Below are 14,529 nucleotides of genomic sequence, written 5' to 3' on the forward strand. Positions count from 1 at the left end.
AAGACCACTACTCCTTCCACATGCCTCAGTAAAGTTTAATTTAGTGTCACAAAAAGATTTTCAAAAACGAATTATTTACAATAAAATCATTGAGAAAGCCAACAGTCCTGGCTGGTTTTAGGTTACGTTGTGTTATGTATCTGGGTGCAATAACAGAAAGCTTAGAGAGGAACCAAAATACTGTTCGGGTGGCGCTCTATGGAGATCACAGAAATAGAGTTAACATGCTTGCACACATGCTTAATTATATAGGCCATGCCCCTTTAAGAGACCCCCCACAACCACGTTTTCCCTCCAGTTAAAGCCCTGATTGCAGCAGTGCTGAGAAGCAGGGCTTTAGGTGGGCCGGGTCTCACCAGTGCTGAGCGTTGGCAGTTTTTGAAAGGGGGTCTCTATTGGGCCCTGTTTTGTGGCCTGGCACAGGTGGTCCATATTTTTTCCGGCTCTGCAGTGACAGCAAGCACATCGATGTGCTCTGCTCACACTGCTCACTGCTCACTTCTCACAAGTGGAGCAGCTACGGCATGACGTCATGCCAGGTGTACGTTGTAGGGGAAGGGAAATCCTTTAAAGAGAGTCATTTCCTCTCTGGATTTCCCTTCTCTTTTTGAAACTCAGGAGCAGCTACTTCGTCGTGGTGTCACCAGGACTTTAAGTGGAAGCTTTTTCAATATTATATACAAGCCATAGTTGCTGCTTATTTTTCTTAGGCAACTAACAACCATTGACAAAGCCAATAGTCCTGACTTCTTGTAGGTATGACGTTACTTGTTTTATCATATATCTGGATGCAATGACAGAAACAGCAGAATACAAGTCGGGCGGCACACTACGCTAAGCACAGATTTTTAGCTTACGTGGTTTAAGCCACGCCCTTAATTATATTGACCATGCCCCTTTGGGAGATCCCCAGTTTTTCCATTCCACTTAAAGTAGGGTGACCAGGTGTCCCGAATTTACCTGGACGGTCCCCTTTTTTCACCTGCTGTCGCGGCAGATTTTGAGAAATTTACCTCATGTCCCGGTTTTTGGAGAGGGTCGACTAAAAACGGGGGAGGCTTTTTTATGTTTTACAAAGCAGGGATAGTTAGCAGTTGTTCCAAGAAATAAGTTTAATTCACAGGCAAGCTACTGAGTTTAAAAATTGCATCTTTTGTATGTTATTACTGCCTGTTTTGTAATTCTCTGCTGAGGAGCGCTGTTGTTCTGTGCGCTCGCTTGACGTAAAAGTTTGGTCTTTCTTCTATTTTAATGAAATGTCCCATTTTTTTCCTTATAAATTCTAGTCACCCTAACTTAAAGCCCTGCTGAGAAGTGCAGGTAGTCTCTCTTTTAAATTAAAGAAGTGCGGGTACTCCGTACCGGACCATGTGTACCCACGACGAAAGATAAAAAGAGGCTGCTTGTCTCATGTAGATAATCTTCTTTATTCAAGATTTAAATATCAGGACTCACCGCTGTGGGCGAGTCCTGATATCCTGATAAACTTCATTTCATCTGCAAATGGAGCGTGCCAAGGCAACTCGCTCTTCGTAGCTCGCGCTTGTAAAGGCAGCGTAGGGAACATTTCGGTTCCTAAGGGAACAACAAAGTAACTTGCGGTTAAACGCGATGGCTCGAGCGTGAAACAGTTGCAAAGTAGCAGCGCCTCTATTTAAAACAAGCATTTGCAATGCAATAGGTCTCGCAGTTGTTAGACTTTGAACCATTGGCATTGTAAATGGCAATGCCTTTTATTTATGTGTTGGTTTTTAAAACGTAAATAAAAGACATTGTCAATTACAATTCCAATAGGTTAAACTCTTGCAAATGCGAGACCTATTGCATTGCAAATGCTTGTTTAACTGATTAGTATAGCATAAAGCAAAGTACGTACATGTCGTGAATTACAATGGCGAAAAAACATGAATGAATGAATTGAAATTATAAAAACCACAAGTCCCATAATACCTCGCGTGAAATGAATCCCTCAGCGGGGGCCGAGTACTTTTAAATGTTGAACGAGCTGATTTGTCGGGGGAAGCTCTCACGCTTTCAGGCATATTAACATGGTCCGTCGGAGCCTTGCTTCCTGTGCGGGGGTGCGTGCGCCCCTCGAGAGGTAATTCTATCCCTTGCCCTTTGATCTGTGCCCTTGTCTACACTGTGAGTAGATGCTTTTTTTTTTACAAAACTTAAAGAAAAATCAACATATGTTTGTGAAAAGTTACAGTGCTGAGCATGAATGAATGACAATTGAGAGACTACGAATACCATGATGCAAATGAATCTAAAGGGGCTGGACCTGCCCAACCTGAAAAAGCGTGTGATCTGCAATTACTTTATATCAATTTCATTTCCTGTGTTGTCATTGGGACATCCTTCAGAGCATTACATTTAAATATAGCACCCAGAAGCGATCCAGTCTATACAGTGCTCTGTGAAACTAGAAGTTTGCACTTAATGCTAACAAAGCGCACAGGGAAATAAATAAAATGTCATGCAAACTCAACCTCAGCCTCAAGTACCTCTGGCGCTATTACCGGACTGGTGGTCCGAGCGCCTCTTAAGATTTGTGGGCGCTATGTGTGTGGTTGGGGGTCAGGGGTCTGGTTTCAAACACATAAGGGCAGCATTGTAAAGAACAGCAGTGACAAAGAGTTTCTGAACTGTTTTGTGTTTTGAAAAATTGTCATGTAGCGCTCGTATCTATGCTGCCTGTCTGCCGTTTCAAAGCGCTTTAAGACACTGTAAACATGCAGGCAAGACAGGGCTCGGAGAATACAGCGATAGTGTAATATGTATGCAGGGTAGAGCCCCCCCCTGGGTTCAAAGTGTTCCAGCCAGCAGGATATATTCTGGTTGTCTATCTGTCCACCCCAGCTGTCAACGCGTATTAACAAAACAAGCTCCTGGCATTGGAGGGGGAGGGGAAATGCGGCTCGGGAGCAAATGGTAACGAGCGCGTGAATGGGAATAGCGGCCGTGGGAGGGGAAGTCGGAGAGTGCGAAGTGCAGGCGGGGGGCGGGAGCGGAGCCTTTGAAGTGTGTGAAGCTCTCGGCAGGCAGGCGGAGCGTTCACGAGACCACATGCACTTCTTGTTTGTAGTGGCTCGGCTTCCTCTTCAGAAAGAATCCAAAGGCAGCTTTGCAAACCCTTGGACTCTCTCAGCTGAGGTCTTAGAGTGAGAGGCATGACGTTTAAACTGCCCACTTCTAATTCCAAATGTTTGTGGAAAAATATTTTTTGCTTCTGTGCTCAGAATAGCGCCTATGTGGTGTGAAGCGCTATTTACAACACTCCCCCGATCGCTGAGGCAGAGTGGATAAGTGAGTCATCTGCCATTACCCTAGCCTGGACATTATTGATGATTGAGGAGGGGTATGCACATATGTACTACCGCTGGGTTGTGATTTGGTCCGCCCAGATTAGCACTGCACCACTGTAATCGGTGAGCTGTACTTACAGCACCGCCACTTTAAAACAATATCTTCTCTTTGTCTGGTGCAGCAGCATCGTTTTAAAGTGCTCCGTTCTAGCTCTCTGCTGCAGCCGGCAAGCAGTCTCTCTTCAATTGCGCTTCCTCTTCAAACCCGATGTCGTTTCCTGACAGTGCACACATATCACGCTTGTGAAACAGGCATAAGGCTGATCAGGGAGCTGATGTGGGACGATGGCGCGATTAAGAAGAACAAGACTGCACTGAAAGTGTAAGCGCAACGACGACGAGGCAGCGCTGGAGAGTGTCAGCTCCGATCGTCAACGCAGCACTTGAATGAATAAGGCATGCCTTTGAAGTGAAGCTCTTGGCGCGCTGGAGAAGCGTGAGCCTGGTGGGGGGGCGGCGGGATGCCAGTGAGTGGGAGGGAACGGGCCAAGGGCGCGCTCGAGAAGTCACGGATGAGCAAGGCTGTGTTTGCGCGCGATTAAGGGAAAGGACAGCTGAAAATAATTTAAGACATTGCGCGGCCTGGCAGATGCCAGCTGTAAAGTAAAAAAAAGGTTTTTCTTTCGAATTCTTTTGTTTTGCATCAATCGGGGCACTGGAGGATTAGCTTTCAGCATGTTAAAGTAAAGGGACGAGGCCGCGATTAGGGGAATGGATGCACGCTTGTGAAACAGGCATAAGGCTGATCAGGGAGCTGATGTGGGACGATGGCGCGATTAAGAAGAACAAGACTGCACTGAAAGTGTAAGCGCAACGACGACGAGGCAGCGCTGGAGAGTGTCAGCTCCGATCGTCAACGCAGCACTTGAATGAATAAGGCATGCCATTGAAGTGAAGCTCTTGGCGCGCTGGAGAAGCGTGAGCCTGGTGGGGGGGCGGCGGGATGCCAGTGAGTGGGAGGGAATGGGCCAAGGGCGCGCTCGAGAAGTCACGGATGAGCAAGGCTGTGTTTGCGCGCGATTAAGGGAAAGGACAGCTGAAAATAATTTAAGACATTGCGCGGCCTGGCAGATGCCAGCTGTAAAGTAAAAAAAAGGTTTTTCTTTCGAATTCTTTTGTTTTGCATCAATCGGGGCACTGGAGGATTAGCTTTCAGCATGTTAAAGTAAAGGGACGAGGCCGCGATTAGGGGAATGGATGCACGCTTGTGAAACAGGCATAAGGCTGATCAGGGAGCTGATGTGGGACGATGGCGCGATTAAGAAGAACAAGACTGCACTGAAAGTGTAAGCGCAACGACGACGAGGCAGCGCTGGAGAGTGTCAGCTCCGATCGTCAACGCAGCACTTGAATGAATAAGGCATGCCTTTGAAGTGAAGCTCTTGGCGCGCTGGAGAAGCGTGAGCCTGGTGGGGGGGCGGCGGAATGCCAGTGAGTGGGAGGGAACGGGCCAAGGGCGCGCTCGAGAAGTCACGGATGAGCAAGGCTGTGTTTGCGCGCGATTAAGGGAAAGGACAGCTGAAAATAATTTAAGACATTGCGCGGCCTGGCAGATGCCAGCTGTAAAGTAAAAAAAAGGTTTTTCTTTCGAATTATTTTGTTTTGCATCAATTGGCGGAGTGAATGCGAGCGAGCGAGGAGGGAAGCCGGATGGGGGTGGGAGAGCCTGGGGAGTGAATTCGAGCGAGCGAGGAGGGAAGCCGGGTGGGGGTGGGAGAGCCTGGGGAGTGAATTCGAGCGAGCGAGGAGGGAAGCCGATTAAGAAGAACAAGACTGCACTGAAAGTGTAAGCGCAACGACGACGAGGCAGCGCTGAGGAGTGTCAGCTCCGATGCGGGAGAGCCAAGGCTTCTTGCGGGGGGAGAAAGGAGGGGCAGCGGAATGGGGAGGAGAAGTGTGGCAGGCAGATGTGCGGCCTGGTGAGGGGGCGGGAATGCGAGCCTGGTGGGGGCAGGCGGATTAGGGAGATGCTCGTGCTTGTGTGGTCACGTGACCCGCTTTGTGGCCACGTGACCTCACATGCACTGTGAAGAAACGCCAGTGGTTTCACTAGCCGATCAAGCACTATAATTCTCCCCCATTTCCCATTGCTTCGCAATGGAAAAGGACGAGACCTAAAAAAATATTTCAACAGACCTCAAAGCTGTGGGTCAAATTGTTTCAATGAGGCGATACAATGTAAAGTAGAACAGGAGAAATACCACAGGATGTTCTTGATGTCACGTCTTCAACAGGAATGAAAACAGCCGATGTCCGTGATGTCGATTTCCGTTGGTGGCAGGAAGAAATATTGCAATTTCTTTTACCCCACTCCTGGTACCAAGATATGTACCGACGAGGAAAGATATAAAGAGGCTGCTTGTCTCATGTAGATAATCTTCTTTATTCAAGATTTAAATATCAGGACCCACAGCGGTGAGCTCCCAACAGTCGGAGCTGAAGAGTAGAATCAAGATAGAAAAGAATTCTAGAACAGAGCAAAGCTAGAAGTAGAAGAAAGACAGGAAGAGCAGAGAGAGATAAGAAAGAATAGAAATAGAAGAAATATAAGAACATTACACCATGCCCGAGGTCTCTGGGCCTGGGGGCCTTTCTCTATCACTCGTCTCTGACATTTCAGGGGCATGAATCACCTGTCTGTATTAAGATCAGCCTTAGCTGCTTCGTGGGGGTGTAAGCAGGTTTACAGCTGAACTGTGAACAGGATGTTAATCTAGAGTAAGCATCAAAACCATGATCTGATCATCATTCTCTGAGAGTCTGCTGGGGGGACATTTTGAAAATTTATGGATTAGGATCATCATGAACCTCTTCAGTGCCCAGGTGCGAGCTCAGAAGGAGCCATGCGCCTGTTTTGCTGACATACATTAACTCAGACAATCGAAGATTTAGCTATAAACTGCAATAAACGTCGCTCGGAAGCACAAAACAGCAAACATTGTCTGAGTTTGTGAGCTGCGCTGCATGTAGGTCAGGTACTGTACTGACAATATCATTAATGAACTAGTGAGGAAGGAAATAAAGCAACATTATTTACAAGCACTAGATAAACACTGTTCCCTTATTTGTATGATGCAAAAAACTGCAAGTACCGCTAAGCACTAGGTTCGACACGTTTTGAACCCACTGACCCTCCCCTCAAAGGGATCTGAAATAAATAGTCACTGAACCAGGAAACCCTAGAAAAGAGTAAGCGCCCAGGCCCCTTTCTCTAAAATCTGAGACTCGACAAAAGCCGCCTGCTGACCGTTCAGAGACGGGCCTCTTGGGAAATGAAGACATTACCCTATATTCAAGGTCTGTTCACAGGAGGCCGCCCACAAACCCTGAATCTGGTGCTCTGTTTTGTTCATGAACCGACTGGATCTTGCTGCTATTGGAAAGGACAGTTTATACACATACCTCGTTTGTTCAACACCCATATTTCAATGCTGCGAGGGCTATCATTGTTCCCTACAACCCTAAGAAATAATGGTTTCAATAAGCAACATTAAGTCAAAGAATTGTATAAGTTCAAAAGTTCAGTCCTTATGCCCCGCACACTATAAGATGTTTTCCGATTCTCCTTCAACAACAGTCTTCAAAAATGAAAGAGCCCCTCTACCCAAGGACAGGATCCACCCGACACACAACCTCAGAACATCCAAGAGCATTTCCCCAGCCCGGAGGAGCACATGGGCGAACATACCACCCCAACAGCCCTACACTGGGAAGGGGGTAGATTAGCAGAATGCCATAATTTGAATGGGTGGAATGGGCCAACACTGGCAAAAAAGCCCAATGTAGAGCAAGTTCTCAGGGATTAAACTGTTTTCTATCCTGAGGGAAATGGCAGCAGATTAGTACATTGCACTGCTGAGTGGTGGAAAGACCAGCAGGGATTTTTTTCTGCGCTAAAAAATGTATAAAATTCAGCATCCCATGGTTGGAGACAAATGGGAGAGCCTCTCCTTTAAAATGGTGCTCCTGAGAGATTGCAGCTCTTGTGCAATCACCTAGCAATAATTCCATCAGGAGGGTATCATTAGAAAAGGCAGAGTACCCCAATGGTGCTGCTGCTGGCTGTGCCTGGGGAGTGGGGATATGGGTCCCTTTCTTTATTGCAGAAAGACAGTGACAGATCTAGACAGTAACAGATCTCTGCTGCCTAGTGGGCCTTGCTGTAAAAACAAAAAAGGGCCAGATAGGACAGCAGAAAAGACGAGTGGAAAGGCTGTTCACTGCTGGGTGGAGTGGAGCCTGTGTTTGTGGGTTAAGGGGGAGGGAATGCGTTCCCTTTGAAATTCCCTGATGTCTAGTGGGAAGCATTTCTGCTCAAGGTAAACACTGCTGTTGGGATTCCCGAATAAGAATCTTTCCAGCTGCAATCAAGGACCGTCAAAAGATATAACAGCACCCTATCCAAAGGACCAGACTCTTCCACACCACACCACACACAATGCATCTCAGGCGCTATCCCTCTTTTGGACCACCATGCGAGAGGAAATCCCACTAGATGACAAAGGTGTTTTTGCTGTCTTTCTACGTCTAGGAAGGGGTAAAGAACCAAAGTACCCGGAACACAGACACACAGTAAGAAGGACCGTAGAAAGAGGAGGCTATCGCCTTAGCAACATCTCCCTCTCAAAATCATCCTTATTTAGGCATTGTCAGGTCTTTTAGGCTAGTCCTGTCATGTAAACCCCATTACATACATTTGTCCCATCCACACGACAATAATGATTCTAAACAGGTGACCTTTTACTTTGTATTTTGGTCCTGTCGCTTTGACACCAGGCTCTCAGTACTCTATCATAATCCCTGTACCTGACGTACATAAACATGTCCACAGGCATGGTATAATTATTCTGTATAGGGTCACCACTTTTTTCACCCTTGGCCAACAGCCAGTTGTGCATGATCGCATTTGTTTGGAAAAACATTCATGATTGTTCCCAAAACATTAATGGTTGTTTGTAAAATATATTGATTCTAGAAAAAACCCTGGAGTGACCACTCTAGTATATAAGACCCTTATTCCCACCTGCAAGTTAGAGGAGAATTCCTTCCAAGCTGATACAGGCTCCTGCATGCTGAATCTGTGGCACGCAGCAGTCTGACATCACTTGTGGAGTTTCATCCTCGAAGCGGAACGGGGTCCTTTGTTCTCAACCATCAGGTTAGGGGGATGGTTCCTCCCTAGGGGATTCTTGGCTACATATACGCATATACATGCTACACATACAGATCTAGGTGAGGTATACTTAGGCGAAATACTTAGGGCGTGCATTTTAGGAATATGCAAGTGCTAATGTTTTTATCCGGACTGCTTATGTTCATCTTATTAGCACTATGGTCAAATATACCTACTATTTACTATATTGGTACTAGCAATCTCTTGAGGAATCAAGGTTGTCATGTTCAGTGGCTGCCAGAAACTACCTACACCACTGTAGGATACAGGGGAGTGGTAGTGGCACTGTTGAGCTAGCTGGTCTAATGGCTGACATATCCTGTGGGTGTGTCCTGAAGCGGTTGGGACACCAAACCTCAGTTTAGGTCATCCAAAATGTTCAGGTCCTGGGGGATTCCTAGGAACTGCACGACATGGCATTGCCAACGTTGGCTTGGTTCCTATTTTAAACAGTAAAAATCTGAGTAGTTCAGTCGTGCTTTCTGAGAAAGCCCTACTCACACTTTTCAGAGACATCTGAAGTGGGAAGGGAGATCCGCCTTAGCTGAGCAGATATACTCTGTGTCTTGGATGATGGGTTTACAAGCTTGTAAGGATAAAAGGTCTGTACAAAACCCTACCTCTTCTCTTTAAAAAAATTATTGACTCGGGGGAAAGAAGAATTTGCAAATGCTCTTAACATCACAGAAAACTGTAGCCATGCAGTAACTATGAAATTATTAGAACAAGGCGTACAAGCAAAAGGTAAGGTAGCTGTGTTACCTTCGTGATTGAGGCACACAAGGTGTTAGGATCAGAAGTATTCTATTCTTGGGTTCAGTTCCCACCTGCGGATCCAGTGACTAAATTGTTTCACACATATATTGTAGTTTGACCACCAAATTAATACATTGCATACAAAGACATTGAAGTCCTGTTAACCTACCAGCAAAACAGAAACTTGTTTAAAGGTGCCCTCCCACACACAACATCTTTCGTGAGACTCGGTCCACTCAGCATAGAAGGAGTGACCTGGATGGTCTTAGCGCCATACACTCCACATCCCAAGATAGATACACTACCAGTGGATGAAGTCCGTACAATATACAAAGTCATAGTGTATACAGACACATTGTCCAGTTCGTCATGAGAACATTAACAGTCCAACCTACGAGAAATGCTCCAGCTGGTCTACATCACACCACACCTATTAAACCACAGACACTGAAATCAATGATAGGCACAATTCCTTGCAAACTGGAGCAAATTATGTTCTGGATTGCACAAAAAATAGCACAGCTGGAAGCAGTATTCCCCCATACGGGTCTGCATGAAAAACACAGAATGCTAACCATTTGCTTGTATTTGTATTTGTATTTGTATTGGGTTTGTATAGCGCTGGAATCGACTCCCGGAGGAGTATCTCTGCGCTTACGCGGGAACTAAGGAAGATTGACTAGAGATAGCCTAGCAAACACGGAACAGAAAAGTTTTTAACATTTTTCCTAAATGCCAGATTTTCTGTGCAATGTCTGAGGCAGTCAGGTAGTTTGTTCCATAGGTGGGGGCCAAGATAGGAAAGAGCCTTCCCTCCCATTCTGGTCTTCTTGATAATGGGTATTTCAAGAAGGTTGTTGCTGCAGGAACGCAGAACACGCAGAGGAGTGTAGGGAACAAATTTGTCGGCCAAATAGGAAGGGCCTAGATCGTGTAAGGCTTTAGGTATGATGCAGCAGATTTTGAACCTAATCCGCTGGCGGATGGGCAGCCAGTGGAGTTTCATCAATAGGGGGCTCGAAGGGGTCCTAGGCGGTGCAGCCTGGCTGCAGTGTTCTGGACCACTTGGAGTCTGCTCAGCAGGGAATCATTGGCTGAGATCAGAAGCCCATTACAATAGTCCAAGCGGCTAATGACTAATGCCTGGACTAATGTTTTCCGGGTAGAGCCTGGGAGTAAAGGAAAGACTTTTCGGAGCATCCCATTTATATGGAAGCATGAGCCTGCTGTCTGTGCCACTTGTTGTTTTCGAGTGAGGGCTTCATCTAATTGGATACCTACATTTTTTACCACTGATCTAGGGATGGGATTAGGGCCCAGATCTAGAGGCCACCAGTCTAGGGTCCACAAAAGGGGGGCATCACCAAACAACATAATTTCTGTTTTCCCCACGTTACTTTGCAGGAAGTTGTTGGCCATCCACTGAGACACAGCTCGCATTCCATCAGAGAAGGCCTGTTGGACTGCCATTGTTACTTTGCTGAATGGGAAAAGGAGCTGTGTGTCGTCTGCGTATGAAACTGGGATAAACCCAAAGGTCCTTAGGAGACTGGCCAAAGGGGCAACACAGATATTAAACAAGGTAGGGCTCAGACAAGAGCCCTGAGGTACCCCCTTGGTCAGTTCCATAGGCAGAGAGTGATACGGACCAAGATTTACACTCTGAAAACGATCGGACAAAAAGCTCTTCATGCATGACATGGCTGACCCTCTCAGTCCCACCTCTTCCAACCTTTTGAGCATGATGTTATGGGAAATTGTGTCAAACGCCGCCGATAGGTCCAGCAGCAGGATCATGGACTGCCCCCTGTCTAGTGACATTCTGATGTTATCCATCACTGAGATAAGAGCAGATTCGGTGCTGTGCTTCGGCCTGAACCCAGATTGAGAGGGGTCAAGACAGTCTGTATGTTCAATAAAGTTTGACAAATGAGTATTAACATGCTTATCAACCAGTTTGCTCAAATAAGGAAGGAGTGAAATGGGACGTAAGTTGGACAGTTCAGACCATGGAATACTGTGTTTTTTTTAAATTGGTCTCACCTGGGTGACCTTCCACTCATGTGGCACAGTGCCCTCTGTAAGGGATACATTAACTAGGGTCTGTATAATGGGACCAAGTTATTTATATAGCAGATTACTGGTTTTGGCTGGCATTAAGTCAGAGGGAGAGCCTGAATTAATCTGACACATCAAGGTCTCAGCCTCAGTTACAGTAATAACAGGAAAGGTGCCAAGCAGCGCCTGATTAGCAGATTTGGGAGTGTGTAGGGGAATCAGGTTCTTCATCGAATTTCCAGCCATTAAAATTTTAATCATATATCACTTCTATTTTGTGTGAAAAATAGAAGGATATCTTATCACACCTCTTTTGAGATGGTTCTTCTAAACTTTCGCAAGCCTTGGGTTTGGTAAAGGATTGTAAGATTTGAAGTAGTATTTTAGGTGAATTACCAGCTGCTGCCAGTTGTTGTGATATATGCGTTTTTCGCGCCCTTCGCGCTTGCCAATGGGAATGGTTCCCTCGATTGAGGACTGTACAACCTGGGGAACAATCTTTGTTGCCGTTTGCATCAGAACATACGGTACCCCTTCCATATCAGTGATGTATTGAAATAGATACAGAATGAGTACAGAGCAGGACCTGCCCTGGACTTAGGGATGAGACTGATGGGTAATTTTGCCCAAGTCTCTGCAATAATGCTTAGCAACATAAAGGGGGAGACAGCAGCAGTGGCCGTACACAGCCACCTGAGGAAAATAGCACCTAGAAATAAGGTGCAAGAATTAGCAAACATTATCGACAAAACCTATGCTGCATTAGGTAGAGATAATTTGGAACCAAAGTAGGGAAGCCACAGATGGCAGGTAGTCCCAAAAAGGACAACTTGAACAATCACCTCTTTCTTCTAAATAGAAATGGGAGAACAAACAATCTAAAAATAACAATGCAGAAGAGAATTTACGATCAAGGGGTGGGTCTCCCCAATGGGAGTCCTCTGAAAAGAGGTATAACCTTAGGGCTTGTGATAACATTAGGAAACCTGACCGATATCAGGACACTCATACAGGTTCCTTTCGTTCCATTCAGGGTTCATCTAAAAATTTGGAGAAGGACTGGCGATCAGAACAAAAGCTTGAAGATGAACCCAAGACAAAAAGGGAAACCCATCGCACTTCAGAATATATTATCAAACACAAAGAGCAACCCAAAACACATACTCAATTCAAAAAGAAGAAAGTAGCTGGCTTAAAAATTAGACATGCCCAGGTTACTGAGGACTCAGCTTCTGAACGGGGAATGGGCTCTGACGATGCTAGACAGCGCAGCAGAAGTAACAATAGCTCACCAGAACCTGAAGGATTTTCTGGTGACAGCAGAATTGAATGAGTACATCATGGTGGAAACACCTGATATGAGAGTTAGTGTCCCACATTGATTACACAAAATTGCACATCAAATAAAGCAGGACATCTCAAGAAAAGTTAAAGGTCTCTTTTGGGAGAACGTAACATATGGATATGACATACTGCGAGCAGAAAGAGACTGGCCACCAGAGGTTGTGATGAATAACCCAAACAGGGAAAGCGTAATTTTTCTCCGACCTCGGTCCAGAATCTTCTAAATATTCATACACACAGAAGAGGGCGCTAGCACTACCTCCTGCATTATACCACAACTATGTAGGGTGGGACGTGGAGTCTATCCACCACAAAATCCCATTAAAATCTACTCCACAGAGACAGTAGCCTTTAAAAACCGATGCAAAAAGAAAGGGAAATGAAATTCTAGACCAACTTGAATACCAAGGTGTGACTGAGACTTGCACCTCCCCCATGAACAATCCTTTGTTTCCTGTAATGAAGCCTGATCACTCATATCGTCTAGTTTTAGATTACTGACACTTAAACACATGCACATGAACATTTGCAGTTCAAAATGCACATAGTGCCGCATTAATGAAGAGCATTGTGCGTAAAAAATACAAAACAACATCAGATATCTTGAATGGATTCTTCTGCCAGAATATAGCTCCAGACAGCAGATATTTGGTAGCATTTTCTGCCCTCTGCACTCAGCGTCACCTCCTTTGTTTTCCCCAAAGGTATAAGTGGTGCCTGGGGGTATTCTCGACAAGAGTGTCAGAAATATTACAAACATGCGATGAGGAGGCAGTGTCCCATGTAGATGATATCTACCTGACGGACAATTAATTACTTGAACACTTGAGCAGGGTGAACAACATAATTGTGGGTTTCGCCAACTTGGGCTACAAATTTATTGAAAGAAATAAAAAAATGCCCATCTCAATGTCGTGTTTTTGGGATATGAGCTATCAAGTGAAGGCAAGAACCTGGCAGCCAACTTTTTAGAAAAGTGTGCACTGCTCCAACCTCCAAAGACTCTCAAAGGTTTGCAATCCATATTAGGATTTCTACATTTTGGCAGAACATACATTCTAGATTATGCAGAAAAAGTTAAACCTTTCTATGACTTAATCAGACCTAATTTCACACCACATCAATGGACACAGCAATACACAGATAATCTCAGTTCAGTTCAGGCTGACATGCTATCATCTAAACATTTGCACACATGTGTGAATTCTACCAACTTGGTGATCCAGGTTTATCAGGATATACATATATCACTTTCAATGAAGGTGAGACAGTCCCAATTGCATACAAGTCACATAAATACACAAATGCTGAAATGCGATCCGCAGCAACAGAAAAAATACTGACAGCAGTACAGACTGCTGTAGTGAGAGAAAGAGCACTAGCACAGGGGAAACACGTAATTGTTGTAACCCCGGTACCAACTTTAGAAGCTGTTACCAATGCGAGTATTCCAAATGCAAAAGCACTGCAACTTCGATGGATACAATGGGCTACTTCTCTCACTGCAACAGATGTAGATTACAAGTACAATTCTACATTGAAGACACACTCATTCCTGCAGTACGAACAAGAATACCCTCTCCCGAATGAAATCTTACCTCCAGAGAAATATGAACACATCATTTATACTGATGGTCTGCTCAGCCTGCCATAGGAAGTAAACAACAGTATAGCGCAGCATGTGCTATAGTGAAGGGACGTATGCGGGATGGTAAGTTCCATCCTAGCAATATGACGCTTTTGGACATCCCAGTGTGCCCGTGGAGGGATTGTTTGACGTCCAGGCTGGTGCAGGGGGACTACAAGCCCCAGAAGTCCTAGCGCTGCATG

At 45.4% G+C, this 14,529-nt stretch overlaps 1 protein-coding gene across 1 annotated transcript in view; it reads left to right on the forward strand.

Moving 5' to 3' along the window:
• Positions 1 to 14,529, forward strand: part of LOC144755252 (disintegrin and metalloproteinase domain-containing protein 9-like) — a 929,123-nt gene that overhangs the window by 867,817 nt on the left and 46,777 nt on the right. The window lies entirely within an intron of this gene.

This window comes from Lissotriton helveticus, chromosome 5_1 (genome assembly GCF_964261635.1).
Source record: "Lissotriton helveticus chromosome 5_1, aLisHel1.1, whole genome shotgun sequence".
Lineage (NCBI taxonomy): Eukaryota > Metazoa > Chordata > Amphibia > Caudata > Salamandridae > Lissotriton > Lissotriton helveticus.